A 20,733-nucleotide genomic window follows, 5' to 3' on the forward strand; every position below is an offset into this window, starting at 1 on the left:
TTCCCAGTCTTTCAAATTACTGAAACTTTTCATTACAATGAAATTGATGCACAGCCATGTTCACTGATAAGAATAAAGAACTGATCAAAGGGAAAAATAAAACAAAYTGTATTAGATCCCTCTGAAGAAACTAGGCAAAAAGCATTTGCGATTTGCATTAGACTAATATACATTTTTTCCTATTCRTTAAGGAGAGGCACAGACAGAAAAATGCTTAGATATTAGGATTCTGCTGTTAGGACTGATGGGAGGTAACTTTGGGAATAATGATTTTATCCTTAACCTTTCCTGCTCCCTATGTGCAGCTGTTCTTTCTTTTTCTTCTGTTTTTAATCTACATTAATTTCTCATTGTCATTGTGTCCCTCTTTTCAGTCTGATACCCTCTGCTTCACTAGTTTAGGCTAAACTAAGCTGACCTTCCACAAAACAGAAGAGAAGCACTTAGGTGTCTCAGATGGCTTTTAGAAACCCTTCTGTGCAAGCCAAACACCTTTCAGTAGTTGTCTGSGATTCTCTCCTACTTGCATTAATCCAATCTGTTCTCTTTACTCCAACAGTTGAAGAGAAGCATCTTCAGCTTGAGAAAGTCACACTCAGCTGCAACCTTGGAAAAAAAAAAGCTCAAAAACAACCTTGGAAACATCAAGAAAATGTGTGGAAGTGTACAGAAAGTTAAACTTATGGAAAGAGAAAGGGAGAATAACCAAGTTATTGTAGAAAGTTCTCATTGAAAAGAACAAAAGAATATAAGTAGTACAGGGGAGAGATTGTATAAAAACTTCATTGCTTGCCAGAAAGCTGATGTCCAAACAGTGAGCTAAATAGGCACACTTCAAGGTTAACCATTTGGAATAAAATAGATAGGTTCATGGAAATGGATAGTAATGCCTGAAGTAATCTCTAAGTGTTTTCTCCCTCTCTGCTGTCTGAGAAGRACGGAACAGTGTATTCAGTAGTCTTTCTGAGATACTGCATCAAGTAGCATTTACCAAATAACAAGCAATTTAGAAAGAAAAAAAGAATGTCCATTATAGAGAGCACTTCAATGGACAGCAGCATGCTCAGGAACTGGAAAACCACCCTGTTGCTTGAACATTAATTATGCAGTTGTTCAAGATACCCATGCACATCATCTCACAGAACAGCCAAGCAGAGCGTGTAGGACTCGAGAGACTCCAGATAGCAGTTATGAAGATTCTCATCCATCTGCAAATTGTATCAACAGATTTGATTTATTAATATCCAGAGAGTTGCAGAGGAGAGAGGATTGTAAAATCTGGCACCTGCTTTACAATCTTGTGAGAAATGATGAGCAACTCTTTTCCTAGGGACTGCAAAGGAGAGGCAGATAGATTTGGGAATGAAAGTTATAAGGTGTGCATATAGTTATATTTTGTTTTRCGCATGCCTTATGGCTAAAACCAGAGTGTTTCCCTCCCAAATTGGAGGGAAGCTTTGCACCAGGAAGGATCTACAGGTAGCCAGATGGCTCTTCTCAAGGATAACTGAGTTGTGTTGCAGCAGGGCCAGAATGAGCAAGTACACATACGACCTGGGGAACATGCCCGACTGGGACACAGTTCCCCAGACAGGGAGGATGCAAGGCAACAAAACCCTCTACCCACAAAACTCTTCTGACTATTTGGAGTTAACATTGGCCTCTTGAATTCATTTACTGGGCAGCAGAGGGAACATGAGGGAGTTTGTTTCTAGGTGTTTCAAACACCTTTTGTGAACATTGTACCATTTAAATTAAGTCCTGYATAAGAGAGGAATGACTAAAGTTCTATGTTCTTTCCAGCAACTGGATTGCATTTCCAGAGTTAAACCTCTGACCTTTTCCTCAGACCTTGCATCCTCAAGAAGCATGGCTGGAAGCCTTCACCACACTACGGTGGGATTGCTGTGCTTGTCCCAGTCAGACCAGTTCCCAGCTGTTCCATCCCCCATGCACCCAGTGGCAGAGTTCAATAGGCTGCAGCAGGCATCTCCCAAGAGCCTTCTTAAAGCATTGTGAAAATGCTATAACCAAAGAAACAGCATGATTTAAAAGTGAAAGAAAACAAGATTGACAATCTTCATGTGTCTTATCAAAAGATATGAATAGTTCTAATGTATACCCCTCCCCATTCCTTTGGGGTACTGCTTCCCAGTTTCTCTGCAGGTCCCTTCATAGCATCAGTCTCCTTTCACAGATGTAGTGCTTTAAAGTGAGCTAAGTGGCCATGTCCTCTAAGTATTTTCCAAGAGGAACGTAAGGCGATTCATCTCCAGATCTAGGTGTATGATGTTTGGCAGTGCTGATTCTGAACAAGCTCAGTAAATACATCCAGCTGCCACTATAAAAAAAGTGATCATTAACACTACCCTTGTGAACTCTTAACTAGCAACTCAATCTTTTATGAACTCCCTCACAAAACCCTGTGCCTGAACAAATGCACACAAGCACAGTAAGTTCAGCTGTGCTCAGTTTTAGAGAAACTAAGTATTTTCATGAATGCCATAACTGCAAACATATTAGAAACTTATTTAGTAATCCAAAGCCCATCTGTAGGAAGAACGTGTTTTCTTCTTTATGGCAATCACTAGCCAGAACAGAATTGCTAGTAATTTCTCCTAAAAACTGTCTTGTCATAAGCTATTCCAAAGAGCTGTAAAGCACATCTATGTCAACCCACCTTTCCCTTTTCCAGCTTACCAGAAAGTACAGGCACTTCCAGGGAAACAATGCCAAGTTTCTTTTGATATTTTCCTTTAGGCAAGAAAGGCAGAGTCCATTCTTTCTCTCTCCAGTTCCTGGAAGTAGCAAAGGAAGGGAGGCAGCTTAAAGGATTGAATATTTTCAGCTTCTTGTTCCCGGCTCTGAAACAGACCCCAGTGTTATTCCTCCTTGTGAAATGCAAGCAAATGAAAAACTCAGTTAAGGAAAAGAAGCAGGGACTTCTGTCTCCCTGGAAATTCAGGAAGACACTATGGTGGCAGTCATGTTGTTCATCCTCAATCACTGAATTCAAATTCATTTCAAGGCATGAATAAATGCCTGGACTCTACCATTTTTTTTGACTGTTCCTCTCTACAGTCAAGTAGAAGTATGTTTTCAGAGGCAGAACATTGCATGTTCCTGTAATAAACACATTGCTTCTTTTAACTGGGAGGTGTGTGAGAAGATATACTCCTATCCTCAACAAATGGCTTGTGCTTATGTAGCTAATTAATAGCCCCAGGGCCCATAGGTCTGACATTTCTTTATTTTAATGTCTCTAAACAGCCTGAAGTTATTTATTGTCATTACATGAATTATGGGGATTGTAACATTCATGGAAGCCAAAGCACTATACCATGATTTGCTGTCTTTTCTTAGCCAGTAGTGTTTGTGTCAAGCTTGAAGAAATATTAAAGCAAGTTTTCACAATAAGTATTAATCAGAATCTTGGCTTTGCTACATGCATGATTTTAGCTCATAATTAACCATACTTACCTTTCTTTCCAAAACAAACAATTTCAGTGCAGATATTTTGAATATCTGTCTGACTGAACATATTCGGTGCTCAAATAGTTCTCAAACAGCTTGAGCTATACTCTGGAAATAAGATATGAGAGACTTCAAGGTCTGCAGATAATATTTGCATAAACTACTACATCGATAACAAAAAGGCACTGCACAGATGGACGTTCACGTAGCTCAAAAAAGGGAAGAGAATACAATTGGAGATTAGAAACAAAGTAATAACACCTCCTAAATAATGCTTCCACATTCCACCTTGTACAAACATTAGAGAATAATTTTTATGAGAGGTGGTAAGCTAATTTTCCTGATGGGCTTATTTCATGAGATAGTCTTTATGAAAAAGGGACAGAAATGTCCCCTAGGCCTGACTAATGAGACACTCATACTTTACTACAAGCAAAGCAACTTGCAGTTCAATTTTAAACCATGTATTTGCAGGTTATCACTTCCACTTACTTATGAAAAAGTTTGTTAATACTAAGCCATCTTCAGAGCAGACAGTGCTCAGCAAGAAAGCCTTCAGGCAAAGGAATCACCCACTCTGTAAGGACCACCAGGTTTTTCTCTGCAGATGACACTCAAAATAGACCCATGTTTGTTGGAAGAGGTCTAAGCAATAAAACCCCATTAAGAATAATGATTTTGTGTCAGAATATGCGGCCCTGGATCAGTGATCGTTTGTTTACAAACAGCCTTACCAAGGAACACGGCTGCTGCTATAGTCTGCTTCCCGTAGCAGATATATTGGGCTTTTCCGACATTTATAAATAAACAATATTTGGAGACACACAAGCTTTCAAGGGTCATCAGCTTTAGTCTAAAATATTCCTGTTACTGAGAATATTTAAGTAAGAAAGTCTGTGAGGATGAAGCAATTCCTCAGCAATTCCTAGCTTTATATGTAATGATATCCTTAATGGATGTAATTTTCCTTTATTTTAAGCAACAGCCTCCTGTAGGTAGGACAGAGATTTCAATCCCATTCCCTGACAACCCATGACTTATCCCAAAAATATAACTCTTCTCATAGAGGAAAAAAAACAAACAAAAAAAAGATACTACAAAGGATGGCTATAGAACAGCTAATTTTCCCTCTTCTGTTTTTCTTAGGGCAGCATCTTCCACATCTCCATACTCATTCATTCAGTTTTGTAAAGGTAACTATAGCTCCAGTAGGTTTTAAAAATTTTAATTTTATTAAAATATTAATAGAGATTAGTATTAATTTTGAATTGAAAAAGTGTGTCATTATATCATCGTGGTATCTTCTAATATTAACCAAAGAGGAAGAAAAAGCAGCTGRCAGTTAATCAATTATTCCTTTCCATTCTGATAAGGAACCAGTGAATCTTTGTATCTCTATGCAAGCTTACTTTTCTTAAAGGATTGATTAAACTCTCATATCTGACTTGCAGCATCATTAACCATCATTTGTGGATGATAATGTGTTTTTTGTACTTTTAGCAAAAAMCAAATATTTACACTTAAATCATTCACACAGATCCCAAAAGTGAGATGGAAAAGACTAATAACCCTATTAGAAAACAGCTGGTTGCATAGTTTTAAATGCATATACTTGCTTTAAAAACAAAGCTGTTACATGCATATACTAACCGTTAGTTCCAAACTGCATACATTGCACCAGTTTCTGATTTCAATTCACTCAATCATTCAAGATTTACGGAGGTGATTTTGTCCAGAAGTAGCTATATAGCTTTCTTTACATATAAGTGCATTTATTGGTTTCTTTCCTCTTTTCAGCATTTCCAGATCACAAAGTACTCAAGTTTTTTCATTAAATGCATGCTATTTTTGATAAATAGAAAATGCTCACTAAAAGCAGAAAGCAATATTTCTATACTTCACTGACTCTAAAAGACAATCTACCTGCTAGTATCAGGCCTGTTTCCTTACACTACCTACAATTCAAAGGAGAGCATTAAGGACTATCAGCRTTAGCTTAAGACACCCCCAAAATCCCCTGGACTATAGCAAGAAAAGAGTGAAGATTTTTTAGAAATATGCAGCACTACTAAGTTGGGCTGACAGCAGACTATTGCTGTGGGAAAAGCAGCAGGCTTTGAGCAGAAGGGAGGAGAGCGAGCACGGGGCTGAGCTGCAGCTCGCAGCCCAGATGCTGCTATTACCTTGGCAAGCAGTAATGCTGAGAGGACTTCCCACGGGAAGCCCCACGCACAGGGTGGCTGAGCCCACCAGGGTCTCCAGGGCAGCCACTCCTTCCCTCCCACCGCACACCCTCCCCAGGCAGCACAGGGCCCTTTTGAAGGTACRCCTGCGAGGGCAATAGCGTATGCCAAGTCAGTGGCAGAAGGAAAGAAAAATAGAGAAGTCATCCTTTACAGTGTGAGAAAGCTAAGACAGAAAAATCATTTAGGTGCTGACACCAACATAAAAGCCTGTTGTTGCAATATATGCAACAATACRAACAGTGCAGTTTGCTCCTTATTGAGCCTTACATTATTTAATATCCACATTTAAAAATAACATTCTCCAGCTTGTTTGCTCAGCCGTTTCCCTCCCAGTTTTATCTATTAGTTACAATGGGAAATGATGAAAGCCCAATAGCACATTGAGCACTTTGCAGCAGCAGGGCCATCTTCCCATTAGTAGCAGTRACTATATTGCACAGTTGCTTGTAATGTCCAGCACTTTTCCGTTCCGTAGAAGTGAGGAAAAAAACACATTAAAGCAGCATCAGCTTCTAGCAATCAAGATTACAGCTTGCTTTGCCAACRAAGAAAAAAATCCCTTTCTGATGTAACTTACAGCAAGAAAAAGCAATTTAGATTGTCACAGAACTACAGTACACACAACAGAGCTAATCCAAGTTCTCTGTCTACAGCAATGAATCCTCAACCAACTATAGCAGCTTTACTCAATCCTTTATAATAAAAGGAAATATGAGCAGTCAGGTTAAAGACACTAYATGCAAGCATACCTGCTCAGTTACTACAGAGCAAGGGCTTTACAATGTTGCTCTAGAAGATGCTGTCCCAGGTTCCCCATATTTTTTGCTAGTTACCAATAGARACAGACACACTTATTTAAAATTATAGCTCTAAGCTTTAAGAAAATGATAAATTTGCTCTTTAAGAGATATAGAAGCTCATTTAACTGTAGAGAAGATTAAAACACAGCTATCAACAGCCTACCACAGCCCCTCCAACAAAACAATTCTATACTTAGGCTATTAAGGGCTATTTATGCGTTTGTTCATTAGCTCATTAATTACACCTGCAAAGTGGGCCTATGTCCTAGAGAAGCTGCTCAACAGCTAAGTTTGAGGGTGGAGGTTGTGGTTTTACTGGGTGCCTACAGAGAAGTAATTGTAACAGCAGCTAAGTTTTTGGTAATATCCCTAAAGTGTATTGTGTATGTAGTCTCGTGTAATACRTCATAAGGTGAGCTACATTTGAGCAGAAAACTTTGAAGAAAAAAGGATTATATCACTTCCTAGAAGCAAGAGAAGTTATAAAGAAATCTTGAAGGTAGGGTGTTATCTATCTTCTTGCCTGATAATCTCTTTAAGTACTGTGTTTCTCACAGCATATATGACTGACACCACCTATTTTTTTTTTTCTGCTTTTGAAACACAGGTGACTCATAGTCTCTAGAGAGGGATGATGTCTTGGTACGTGCTGCAGGAGAACAAACAAGGTAAAATAAGCTTTTTATTTCTTGTATAGATGAGGCATATCGAGGAAAGCACAGGGAGAAAGACCAACTTGTTACAGTGTACTGAAGTAGTTTGATTAACTTGATGATACTAAAAAGAGCTTCAAATACACAGTGAGATTTTAGTAAATTAATACATTTCATAGASACTTCAGCGATAAAACATTTGTTAGTATTTAAACCTAAAGATGACTACAGAGAGAAAGAAGTAGCAGCACCTAGTAAGAGAGTTACATGTCCCAAGATCAGATTATGCACTACCATTTCCAAAAAAATAGAGCCAGAAGCCCTACCCAGCAGCCTGGGAAACAGYGTGTTACTTGCAGCAAGCAACACTCTCTGCTCTGAGCATTTCCTCAGCGCGGCTGACAGCAGTGGAGGTTGTACCTCTTCTGCACTGTACGATGCCATGGTTCAGGTGGTTCACGGTTCCTTATCCAACGCTGCTGATGCCTAAGCTACGGCCAGGGCAATCCTCTTTCTGTTAAAGATGTGTTGCAGCAGGATATTAGGGAGCACAGTACCAGCTCTGGTCTTGTTCAGGAAAGCACTCACTCAAGCAAGCGGTCTTGTTTTGCTCACCTCTTCAGAAGGCGCCTCTGTGCCATACACCCCAATTCATAGCCTTTACATCAGCTCAGCTTTTCCAGGAGGAAACAGTAGTATATTGAGATCTGTTTTAGCTGGAATCAGCTTCCCTTCCTGTCTCTTGCCTTGTCCAGGGCTCTTTTACTCTCTTGCTCCAAACTGTCATGAGAGCCCCTTTGTGCAGCTTTCTTGTTAACCATTATGRAGTGGAGAGGATGTTTTTATTTCTTGTATTTGAAGTTTGGTAATTGGGAAAATGTTGTCAAATATTGTTATTCTATATCCTGGATTGTTTTTTAATCATTTTGAAAAGATCATCTGCTCAAAGCTTTTTATATATGTATTTTTATATATACAGACACATTTATATAAAGTATTATAACATGTATATATTTTAAATGTATGTATATACACACACTTTATATGCATGCATACGTATATATAATTTATGAAAATAACTGAACAAGCTCATTTGTATTCTACTTGATAGAAGCTGCCAACAGAAGATGGTCTCCTAGTCTGAGATCTGCATCCATTTGCCTAGATTTCTCAGATAGGTTTGAACTCTTCTTTTTCCTGCTCACCAAAAGGCATCATCAGAATGATCCCCCCTCTCTTTTAAGCAACTAGACTTAAAAACATCAGATCCAACTCATATTGTCCTTCAGCTGAAAATCAGAGTTGACTATAAGAAGATATCTAGTAGATAATTATCTTCTCCAAAATTACTTTTCTCCCCATGAAACCTAATTTAGCCTTCAGGGTTTTAATCATGAAACCACTCAAAATTGCACTAAATTATACCTTATGCTGTATCCAGATACAAGTTACTTAGATTAAGCAGTCCATATAAGAAAATACTGCTTCCTAGAAGGACTACAAAATTAAGATTTGCCTCTTAATGTTCAGATCAGAGGTTTAGACTTTGTTTGACTTTTAGCACAGAATATTYAATTGAAAGATTTTTTTAGACCTCCTGGCAGATACCTGAATATATAGATCATTAAATTACCTTTTTTTTGTTTGTTTGTTTGTGACTAGCTGTTTGCAAACACTCAAAATTGTTACAGAAATAGGAAAGGAAAGGTAAGCAGCTGTGGGATGGAGGACTAAGTTAGGTAGAATTYGATATCGGTTTTGTGTTCTTCATGGCACAGAGGAGTGCAACAGTGATTTTTCTTTGCAATGCTGTTCCAGGAGATTACTGATTTTCATATATATACTGCCAGATGAAAGAGGCAGAGATCAGAGAGGAGTAGTTATGTGAGTTGTGAACAACGGCAAACCTCCAAGGCAACAGTTAGCAGGAGAACCTAAGAAAAAGAGGAATTCTGAAGCTGCACATAAACTACAAGATATGGAACAAAAGAAGGTCAGAGTGCCTAACAATAAAGGATATTTAAAAGTAATTATTTGCTTTTTTTGTTGTTGTTGTCAGATAAGATGCATGCTCCAAGCAGGCTTATACAATCCATGAACATTGAAAGTCCCATGGATGGGAGTTCACACTCCCTCAGTGTTACGAGGTAKTACTTCATGTTAGTGGGACTTTTTTTGTTTGTTTTCAGCACTATTTCACAAAAAAAGACAATTGTGTTGCTGAATTCTTTTAGGACTGCTTTGGTGGGGCCCAAATGTGAGGGACAAGATTGTCAGTTTGTAATGGCTATTCTTCAAGAAGAGCTGTTGAACGTGTGCAAAGATCWCTCAAGAACCTAAAGGCAGCGAGTAGTGGAAGCAGCAACCCTTTACGTGCTGTTCCTTGGGTCTTCTCAGGCCCTGCAGTGCCAGGGCTCTGTGCCTTATGTCTGCCTTTTGTTTGCATTTTACAATTCTTCTGCAAGAACAGATTGTGAGGGAGGTCTTGATGCCATTTCTAACAGCATCTTTGTCTTCAGTGCAGCAATGGCTGGGGTAGCACCTTGCGTATCTGGCAGCGCTCCAGTCTGACATCCTAATTCCAGGGCACCTTCTGAAAAACAGATATAACCAATGCCTGGCTTCGGACTGCATATATGCCTACATCAAGATATGATGTTTTGGACCTTTCTATGTAGGTGAAAGTCATGCAAGTATAAACTTTAAACCTTAGTTGAACATTACTTCAGGATATTTAGGGTCCACCTGGCTCGAACATTCTAATGTTTACTTCAAAGACGTGGCATGCTAAGACAGGAGGGAAGAAAAGGGGGCTTTCTCACCTAAATTTGTACAGAGCAAAGTTTGCTGTCTGCATACAAAATAAACAAATCAGGGGAGAGAAGGAGGAAGTAACAAGCAAAACAGGAAATCTCACTTTCATTATCATATCGTTATTCTGTTGAAGTTAGTGCCTCACTGCCCCCCTTTCAACTTATTTCTAACATTCCTCAACATCCTGSTCTTGCCAAACATCAACCTTTCACAGGCGTTTTCATAACACCAAAGAGCTTTCACAAATGCCAATCAGCTTATAAAGGAAAGCTAAGTCCTTTGCAGTGCCTGGTGATTCAGTTACCTCCTGAGATCTGGGTGCTCTCATGACTGCCCTGTCTCCTGCTAGTTCCTTTTCTTACAGTGGAAATTGATTGTCATTATCAGTTCTTGGCCTTCCTGCTAAAATGCCCAGGGTACAAAAATCAGAYCTCCATTCTAACATTATATCTCCAGGCTACACTGCCTTAGCAGGCTAACCTATAGTTCTTATAAAAAAAGGATTTTCCTAAAGAATATTGCTTCCTGTTGCAAATATCAGTGTCTGAGYTTTATTTGCAAGGGCAAGCTCTGTATGGGGAAAACTCAGAGCCCTGAAGAATCAATGGCTTTGCAGTTACAAGGTAGAGATGCAGAGCTCTGTGGCTTGCAGTGGCTCAGTTGTTTATTCAAAAGCAGTTTCTAAGTCTCAGATTACTTTGARGTCACTGGCAACTATGATGAAGTACAATTAGAGAATATGAAGTGTTCAATTTTGTTATTTCTTTAGGGATTTTTCTCTGAGCCCAGCAATGACCCAGATTCCTCATCAGATTTAGGTTTGCCTGTGTTGCCTGGGAGCTGGAATAATAATTGCAGCCRTCTGGTGCAGATCATGAGCCCATTGCCCTGACCCTGGGTATTTGAATAAATTTTGACACCTTACAGGAGGTTTACTAATAGTGAGCAGGGTAAGTTTGCCAAGTATGCCATTCAGTTTTATTCAGTATGTACAAAACAGGCAGTGACATTAAAATGAGCTCCCAGATAATTCAACCTGAATTGAAGTTTGCATATTCCCTAGGCTTCTCTGTATTTGCATCCGCAGATGGTACGTTTGTTGTGCTGTGGAAAGACATAAATAAGAATTTATCTCCTCATCTTATGGAAATATAAGACAAAGAAATATTAGACAAAGGGCTTTTATTTGCTTCTGCTGGACACAGAACATATGAAGACTGCTGGAATTGTGTTTTGTTTTGCTCGGTTTTAATAAGGCAAAATAGTGTCTCTGATTCAAAGTGATGACAAGAGTGATCTGCTCATATTCTGTATCAAATTATAGTATATGATTTGACCTCCCTTCATCTTGGAGCACGTATCTCAGTTATGCTGCTCCAATTGTTCCTTTTGTGTGCATTTCTTCAAGTTAAGGGAAAAAATGAGTGAATTTCCTCAAGCTCCAAAGACAGTAATAAAAACTCACTTTAATAAGCCTATTTTTCCAAGCAGCTCAGCTCTAAGATCTTAAGCAAACRGCCCTGAGAAAAACAACTTATTTCAGCAAGAGATTAGAATGCTAAGGAATAAAGCAGCAAGAGAAAAAGGGTGATGGAAATTAATTAGCTGTTACTACTAAAAGCAAGCACAGAATGATATTGTCCTTCCGCCTCATATCCCAAAATAAGACCGATCAAGCAAACATCCATAGGTTCATTTTCCTGTTCCTAACAAACATATCTGTTGCACGAAAATCACTGAAATGCCACTGAAATGGGCATTTTAACCTGAAGACCAGGAACTGAAAGGATGACCGAATACCTCCCACCTTTCACAGTACCCTTGTCACAGTGGTGACACTGTGCCTACTCCGCTCTCCTCCCTTCCAGCCTCAGCCGATGACCTATCAGCCTGARGAATAGAGAAATCTTTTCCTTGGCTTAAGTTATGGAGAGCTGTAAATAGCTCCTGAAGGTCAAATTAAGGTTGAAGGAGGCAAATACAGTCATACTTGTGCGTGCATTCATACTGCCTTCTGTGGGGCCTATTTCAAGTTTGTGCTTTGTGGTAGAGCTGAACCAGTTGCAACGATAAAATGAATCAGTTATACCAAGAATATTCACTGTAGGTTAATGTCCAAACTATTCACAGTCCCGAGATAGATATTGCTAGTGCTTAACTATGCTTTCTGTTAGAAAGTTTTCCCTGTGCCCTAAGTCATCTTTGATGCTGTGTTAAGCCCATCATTTTGATCTCATTTTTGGTGGATACAAAGGACAATTCCTTACTTCCTCCTTCTTTTCAGATTCTTGAAGAATGTTGTATTGCCTGTTAGTCTTCTCCAGGGAAAATAAATCCATTTTTTTTCTGTCCTTTCTCACACAGTTTCTAAACCTCTGCCCATGTTTGTTGTCTCAGTTCCTCTGGATACTTTCCAATTTACCTATATCTTTCCTGAAGCATGGTCACCACATCGGGATTCCAACTGAAGCTTCACAAGTGCAGCACGCAATGGGAGGACTGTGCCATACGACTCACGTGTCGTGATCTGGATGTCATGTTTTAGCTGATCCCCTTTTTCAAAGGATTACTTTTTTGTATGGTGATGTTAATCATATTTTGCAGAAGTGCTGCATAGTCAGTTGTTGCATTTTGTATACTTGTTGCTCATTATTATTTCTACTTCAGGGTGTGGAACTTAACAYTTTTCCTTCATCCATTCTATCCCCCCACCAGTGAACACCACGACCTCCTGCCTACAGCGTTTTGCGCAGGGTGCCTTGCCTGTGCCCCAGCTGTGCCTGGGTGCTGCTTAGGATGCTGGGGACCAGTGCGTGCCGGGGTGTGCTAGCAGGTGCGTGATGGTGATGGCGTACCCTGGCCCTCCTTAGTCCATAGAAAAGACGCRGCTGTAGATCCCTTTGGTGTTTGCTAGCTTTTTTGCCGCTACACGAGCGCTTTGCCAGCCACCAGCTCCAGTTCAGACTCTCCATTAACCACCGTGAAAAGCTGAACAGTTGTAGCCTAAGTCTTGGTTTTGGAAAGGTAAGACTGAATCTTCTTCCACAGGGCAACGTCTCCTTAGCAAGGACGCGTTTTAGGCTGGTTTGTAAAGGCAGCTTGTACCTTCCGCTAGCCAGGACTCAAAGTGATCTTCTGCGTGACAGCAGGAGACAGCTCTCCGCTTTGTTCTTAAAGCCATTTGAAGGTTCAACGTCAATTCCCCTGCAAGCGGACTATTACAGGACACACTTTTCCTTGTGTTTGCAGGTGATTAAAATAGCCCAGAGTGACTTGCTATAACAGTGCACTTAGCAGCCATTAGCCATTTAAAATCCTAGAAATAGGTAGAGGGTTATTATATCCCACATCCTCTGCCAATAACTGTCATTCTCACTAAGATCCATTATAGTAATTTAATTTCCTTAAAGGGCACTGATAATCCAGCAAAGACATGCACAGAATGGTACATAAAATCTAGGCTGAAATGACAGAAGTGTCAGGACAAATAGGACTTTCCGGGTGGAAAACCAGCATTTATTACAAAAAAAATTATCCTGCATGTTTGTACTTTGCACTTYGTGAGCACAGACTGAAAGGTGAGTCCTAAATATCTGTGCCCATAGGTTTAGACTTATCARATAAATACATTTTGGAAGATTTTGATTGTAGTGTTTGGAACTAYGTGTGAATAAGAGAATTGTACTGAAATCTTCAGGATTTCACATCTTAACTGCCATAATATCTCATTYATCTGTTAAGCATATACTGGGGTTTTTATTAACAATTAGTGTATTCAACAGCATTTTTTTCTTTAAAAATAAAAGATCAAGGCTGACCCAGTCTGACCAAAACACTTGGTCAGGAACAGGAAATAATGTTTAAAATTAGCTTGACCTTTTAACTGAAAGACCTCTTGCAATTAGGGGCACAATTAGAACAAGGTTAGCCTGAAAGAGACTGGTAGATCAGAGACTATTACTCTTTCCTTTTGGAGTGTGGTTATTTTGCATGCTCTTTTGGGATAACTTGTCCAAATGCTGCCCCATAGTGTTACCATTTAAGAATCATCATGTGTTCAAGTCTACGCTTGTTTCCTATACTATTAATAAACATAATTATTAGGGATGAGCTCTAATTCTACTGTTTAACTTGCGAGGTATTTACTTCAGATGTGTTGACTTCTGTATATTGGGATGATGAATCCTACTGACTGTCTTGAAATGAAGTGAATGCTGTTGTCCCTTCTTATAATACTATTTACCCTCTGGCAAAGACAGTTCACCTACTGAAGCCTTTCTAGGATAAATAAACTTATCTGCTTGTTGTATTTTTCCTAGTTCCCTTATGTCTTGCTAAAATCCATTTTTCCTATTTTCTTTCTTCCTTCCTACTACTATTCTCACTTTATATCTCAGAGAAGAGATGACATGAACATTTCTGTAGGTATTTTTTAACCCAGGAAAAGTCATTTAATCTATCCTGTCCTGGATATATGGATCAGAAAATTTGGCCTAGTGATATTTCATTTTGCTCAGCTAGTTTTTGGTTGAACTGTAAGGTTTAAGCTATTTTAGAAAGTCAGCTAGTTTTGATATGTGTTTTCCACCACTTGGATTTTTTTATATATATATGTTACCTCTGAATGCTCAATCGCTGTTGCTATTAATTCTATGCTATTTCCAGTTTTAGCATTTTTGACTTTGACTTCCAACTTTGTATGTCTTGGCTTTCTCTGCTATACTGAAATAATGTTCTAGTATCAGCTGTCYATTAGCCATTTCTACATAATACAACTAACTCTTTCACAACCTAAACATGTTAGACATCTGTAATCTATCTAAAAAAGATATTTTGGACATTTCYGAAAAGTAAGGCCTTCTAACTCCAGTATAGGTGAGTGATGTTAAGTATACAGGAATACTGTACCAAGGGTGAACCTGTGATTATAAAATCATTCAGAGCCCTGAAATGGTGTGGCTCAGTCTCCTGTATCTTCTATATCACAGTAACACATGTAGAATAATATAAGCATCCTACATCTTCGTATCCTTCTGCTAAAGGTTTCTTAAGACTGTATGAGAAGAGATGGAATGAAGGTGTCACTTTATAATGTCCAATATTAATAYTTCGAATGCCTGAGGAATTAGAAGTTATTTTTTAATATAGTGAGACCATCAGCCACTAGAGGCCCTTCAAGTCTAGGAGACCAGCYGAGCCAAGAGGCCGTAGACTATCCCTCTGATTTGATTTAGTGCACCCAAAGGGGAAATACTGAAATAATAAACCACCGAGCTGAGAAGCAACATTCACAGTATCTGTGTCAGGCACCTCTGACAGGATTTGGTCTCTTCTCAGCTGCTATGTTATTAAAAAAATCCTTAATATTAATCCCTTCTATCAGGCACATTTTTTTCTTGTTATTCCCTCATACCTAGATTTTTCATATTTCCTCAATTGTTTAAATTGAAATATGCAATCTGGTATCTTTTACATTATTTCTGCTGTCAATGCTCAAGGCACCTTATCTGAGAGAACAGGGAGGACCTGGAATCTGTGTGGAGAGAAGCAGCAGCAGGGCACATACACAGCACTGCTGTGTGTCCTTCCATAGCCTGAACAAAGGAAATTTGGTTGGATCTGCCACAAAATGGGGACYCAGAYCTCCAAACACTGTGAGTGCTTAGCTGGAAGCATGAGAGTCATTTSATGACTTGCCAGAGTGGAARGCAGGTTTTCAATAACTAATATTTTCTTGGGAAAGGGGATTTGCATTGAATTACTATTCTTAATGTTGCTACTATGCAAAAGCTTCAAAGTAAATCAGGATTTTGTTGTTCTGGGTGCTTTCAAAATCACATATTGTGAGCATATGATGCTGGTCCAGCTCTCAACTCTAGAGGGCAGGGGCTGGAATATACTGATACACYGAGAAAAGTGGCTGCCACTGAAAAATGATTCTTTTGCCTTGTAAAAAGACTGGTACATTCTGCACATCCAGTTACTGAACACAAGGAGTGAGACCTGGCTGTCTGAGCAGTCACAGCCCACTGTGGAGAACACACAGAAAATTTACAGATGAGGAAAACATATTGCGTGTTTGCCATGTGCCTTTTATTTGTTTGTTTGTTTTTTACTATGCATTATCCTTAGGGCAATTAATTATCACTGTTATGGTCATCAGTGTTGTTAAAACACTCATATGGCAATTAAAAAAAGGGTCCACACAGGAAACTAGATTTCAAGTATTGTTACTGCAATGAGAGAGTTCTTTCAAATGACTCACACGTTATGCAGGGTCAAAATAACCCTTTGAAATGGCTCAGCAAAACTTTGAAAGGCTGCTAACATTGGGAGGGAGTCCTTGAGCTAATCACGCCGACCAAAAGGAAGTTAAATTTTTGTAAAACACATCAAGGATGAAGTTATTTCTCAGTGTGCTAGCAACACAACAAAGGAAAGCAAATCAGTGCAAAGCAAGGACATTGAGGCTCAGCAGGACAAATGTTGCTCACTAATGCTCTACAGAGCTCTGCAGAGTTGTACCTGGTAAACTATTCTGTTTGCTCTGGTTGGACAGTGAGCTGCGAGCAGAGTAATCATCACAAGGGAGAGGTAAGGGAAAAATGGCCCATTTTGCATTTTTATTTGTTCTCTAATCCTTCTTTACACTTTTTTAAACAGTGTATTTTAACCAGGGCATTTTCTTCTACTTGCCTGTTAATGTGACAGGAGGTACTGGCTGATTTGCAAGGAAGGCAAAATGTCTTCTACTTTTGTAGCAGGAAGAAAACAGAAACAGCAGAATGGACTATAACTTGCCCAGAAATACTCAAAGGCTTGACAGAAAGCAAGTCTTGATCTCTTGAAATTGCCACAGCTGCTAAAAYTGAACTTTGGTAACTCATGTCACCCTTTTTAACTTTGAATGTCTTGTCTTGAAGATATTTCTTTTAAAAGCAATTTTCATTACTTTAATACGCTTTTTCCCAATGCTGGAACATATACAAGTTAGTAATTACTGAGAATGGCTCAAGAGACAACTTTATTTCTGCATTCAGTCGTAATAACATCACACCTAATCTTTGACAATAAAACTATCAGTTGAAATGAACAGTCTCTTAAGAAATATATTTAATGAGCAGTCAAAAATAAAAAGTAGGACCAAGTCCCTAACGATCAACAATACCTGTTAAGTAAATGAAGTAGTGTTTGCTGTTGCCAGGATGCATGCTGGAAAACAATCCTGCCAGGATTGTTTTCAGCAACCCCTGAAAAGGGTTGCTTTTAATTTGTTTTAGCTAAAATGAATATCAGCACCTCTGAAGCCCATGTTTAAATTGTTTAAGTTTTTCAGCTTGCTAAAATTACACATTCTGAAGTGTCTGTKTTTTTGTTTTCTGGGCAAATTCCTTGTCTTAAATTAAATATTTCTGTATCAGTATAAGGAAAAATGGTATTAGGCACATGGAGGAGATCTGATCATYGTTACCCTTCAAATTTTTTATGTTTGCAGACTTCCTCAGCATTGTTTTGGAGGGGCAGACATTCTTAAAACTCAAGTCTCAAATTTAAGATACCTCTCAGGTTGAAAACCATATCTTTTCCCACAAAGTCTATATTGAGTCAGAATATGATTTATATCCTATCAAGTGATGGCTGTAATGAACCATTTTTGCTGAGTATTTCTGAGAATATGCTATATGCAAAATTAAAATGTTTGTCATAATTACATTTAACTAAATAAATTGAGAGGTATTTGGGGAGGCCGTCAAGGGTCTGGATCAGAGTCTGTGCTTCTTTAAAATCTGGGTACATGGCCGTGCTTGTGCAAACCGACYGCAATGGGTTATGCTTCCAAGTACTGGTGTAAATGAGAACTAGCAAAGCAAAGCAGCAGAGAAATGGCAGCCTTTACTGCTAAATGAGAAACTGTTTGTGGCAGAAGCAGAAGAACAACTTTGTAGTTTATTTGGAGCCCTGATTTGGACTTCTTGCTGATCTACTTGAGAGATCTTGGCGATTAAGGCTCAATAGTAGGATGTTTAAGATAAGCACGTATGTCTACACTGCCAGTTATGATAGATTTGAAACCCAAGTGCAGCCCTCAAATAAGTTGTCTAAGAGGGGAAAGCTACTCTAAAGTAAGAGAGTATTAATTGTGAATGTTTTCGAGTAAATAAGGGYACATGAATGAGGAAGAGGAGTACTGTACTACCTTTCCAAATGGAACAGTGAGCTGAAAGAAAATCCTTCTTCAGTAGATATGAGACCTCCTCACATCTGAGAGGTTCCCTGGGACACTCAAGGTAACTAATATACCCATGTGTATATACTACTCTTTGGTCCGTTTGGATGAATTAATCCCTTTTGCCCATCTTTAAATATCATGGATTTCTTGGACTTAGCTGTTGTCAAATGATTCAGAAGTTTCTTTCTGCATTTCATACTTTTGGGCTCAGTAGGATGGCAGAATGTGCATTTTTGAAGCTACTTAATCAACTAGTTAGGAGAAAGATAAAGATTTTTAAAATTCATAAAATATATATTCAAGTTTAATTCTAAAATTATTTCATATTCAGAGGATATTTATTACTTCTGCAGGGGATCAGGCACACAYGATAGTGGGAAAATTAGATCTGCCAAAGTTAATAGAACTAAAAATAATAAACAGTATCAGTATGTAAAGAAGAGATGCTGGATCAATGTGATCAGTCCTAAAAAAATGGAAGGAATGATTGTGGTCAGTGCAATCTGGACTTTAATAGTTACTTAATTCAGTGCCTTTAAGAAAATTGGCAGAAAACTTAATTAAAAACAACTCAGAAAAGAATAGTGTTAGATGAAGAGGAGCTGGCTGTATGTCTGCAAAGAAATGCTGATGATGGAAGAGCTGCCCGGATGACAGTGTGTATGTGCATGTGGGTGCATGTAAGCAACCCTCCTCCAAAACCCTATGTCTTGCTGAGCTGATTTTCAGTTCTTTATTCATAATTGATTCAGAAGATGGGGTAAATTTTTAGCAATTACTGTACTGGTAATAGTCTAACCCACATTTAACTTTCAGGAAGAAATTAATAAATTTGGAAAATATTTGCTGATAGATTTGTGAAAATCAATCTCCTAACTAGGGATTCAAGAGGACAGTGATTACTCACAAAGCAGAAATTAGGAACCAGAGTGGCTGCAAGAGGAGAGATAGCAGAAAGCAACTTAGCTATTAGGTTTCTGGAGGGGGGGAAAAAAAAGTTTAAAAGCAAATGAAGAAAAAGGAAAATCCAGCCAGTATAGTTTTGGCTAATGTACAAAAATATTTTTCCAATTTGTAATTTAATATGATGTTAAGTGGACTGGGTTGTTTTTCACATAAAYGATTTTTTTTGTAATCTGAGATTCTTTTCTCAAACCTCCATGGACTTTGGACCTATTCAAGACTGTACTGCTGTTTGTGAGTCCCATGGGTCCTGTGGGCAGGTCAGATCCAAAAGGTTGATACAGACTGGGAAACAGCCAATGTTAGGATTTCTGTTCCCTTTTAGCTACAGCAAAGTAGTGATCAGAAAGGCTACCTAAGAAGTACTACAGATTTGGTCACAGGACAATACACACAAAGCTAAGAACTAGTTTTACTCTTAAAATTACAAAGGATCTGACAGCAGCAGGCCCACATTTTCCCTAGTCTTCCCCATGCTACTGATGTATTTGAAGAAACCCTTCTTGTTGTCCTTGACATCCCTTGCCAGATTCAGTTCCGAATGGGCCTTAGCCTTCCTCATCGCATTGTCAGTGTGCAGGGATAACCTCATTGTCATGAGAACTCAGGATTTTGTGGGTACACTTTCARGCTAAAATCACAATGAACAGTAGCAAATACATTTAAATTGTTTAGGAGATATTGGGCTTTGGTTTAGTAGGTGCCTAATTTGAAGCAATGTAAACAAGTTGGGTAATGAGATTGAGCCAAATAATCAGAGGCTATGGGGAGCGGTTACTCCCCTTTCTGTGCTCTYGGGGATTTATATGCAGTAGTTAACTCCTGTGAAGCTACAGGAGGAGTTAGATGTGAAGAGTGAATCCCTCATGAAACAGATCCCTGTGTCTTCTAAGGGCAAATAACGTAACAGCAAAAAGATTGATTAATTCTGTAAAATCCTTTTGCAGTGCTGTTTAGAAATAAACAAAAGCAAACTGCAAGTGCATTTCTAGAGATACTCTTCAGTAGCAGAGAAATGCTGGCCTCATGGAAACCAAAGAGAAAACTATTGACTTCAATGGACCTGGAAGTCATCGCTGGTCCCCATACTTCAGCTGTGTTGTCTGAAGTAACCCTCCCTCCAGTTCAGACACTGACTTGAAAACTGCAGAATTCCATAATAAGCTTTTAATACACYTTTTTAAGGGAGTGATCTTTGTGCAATACAAAAAGTGTATCAAGGGAACTGGGGCCTGTGGCATACAAAAGTCAAGGGACTAATTACAGTAAAGGCATCTTCACAGCCAGCTGGCATCCCTTGTTAAGATCCTAACAAATTTCAGCCAAAAGCTGTCTCTAGCCTGCGTACCTAGAAGAGCCAGCTGCTGACTAAAGAGCAAACAAATGGAGTGAGACGATAGTGCAAATTATTTTTAAAGGCCCGGTTAGCTTAAACTAAGAAAAGGAGAAAGTCATTGATCGATTTAAGTAAAGGAGACAAACTTTTGCAAAGAAAGATTCAGGGATGTGACTATTAATCTGCTCCCTCATTTCCTGCCGAGTGACAGCATTTA

This window comes from Rhea americana, unplaced genomic scaffold (assembly GCF_003343005.1).
Source record: "Rhea americana isolate MKP2758 unplaced genomic scaffold, rheAme1 scaffold_13, whole genome shotgun sequence".
NCBI lineage: Eukaryota > Metazoa > Chordata > Aves > Rheiformes > Rheidae > Rhea > Rhea americana.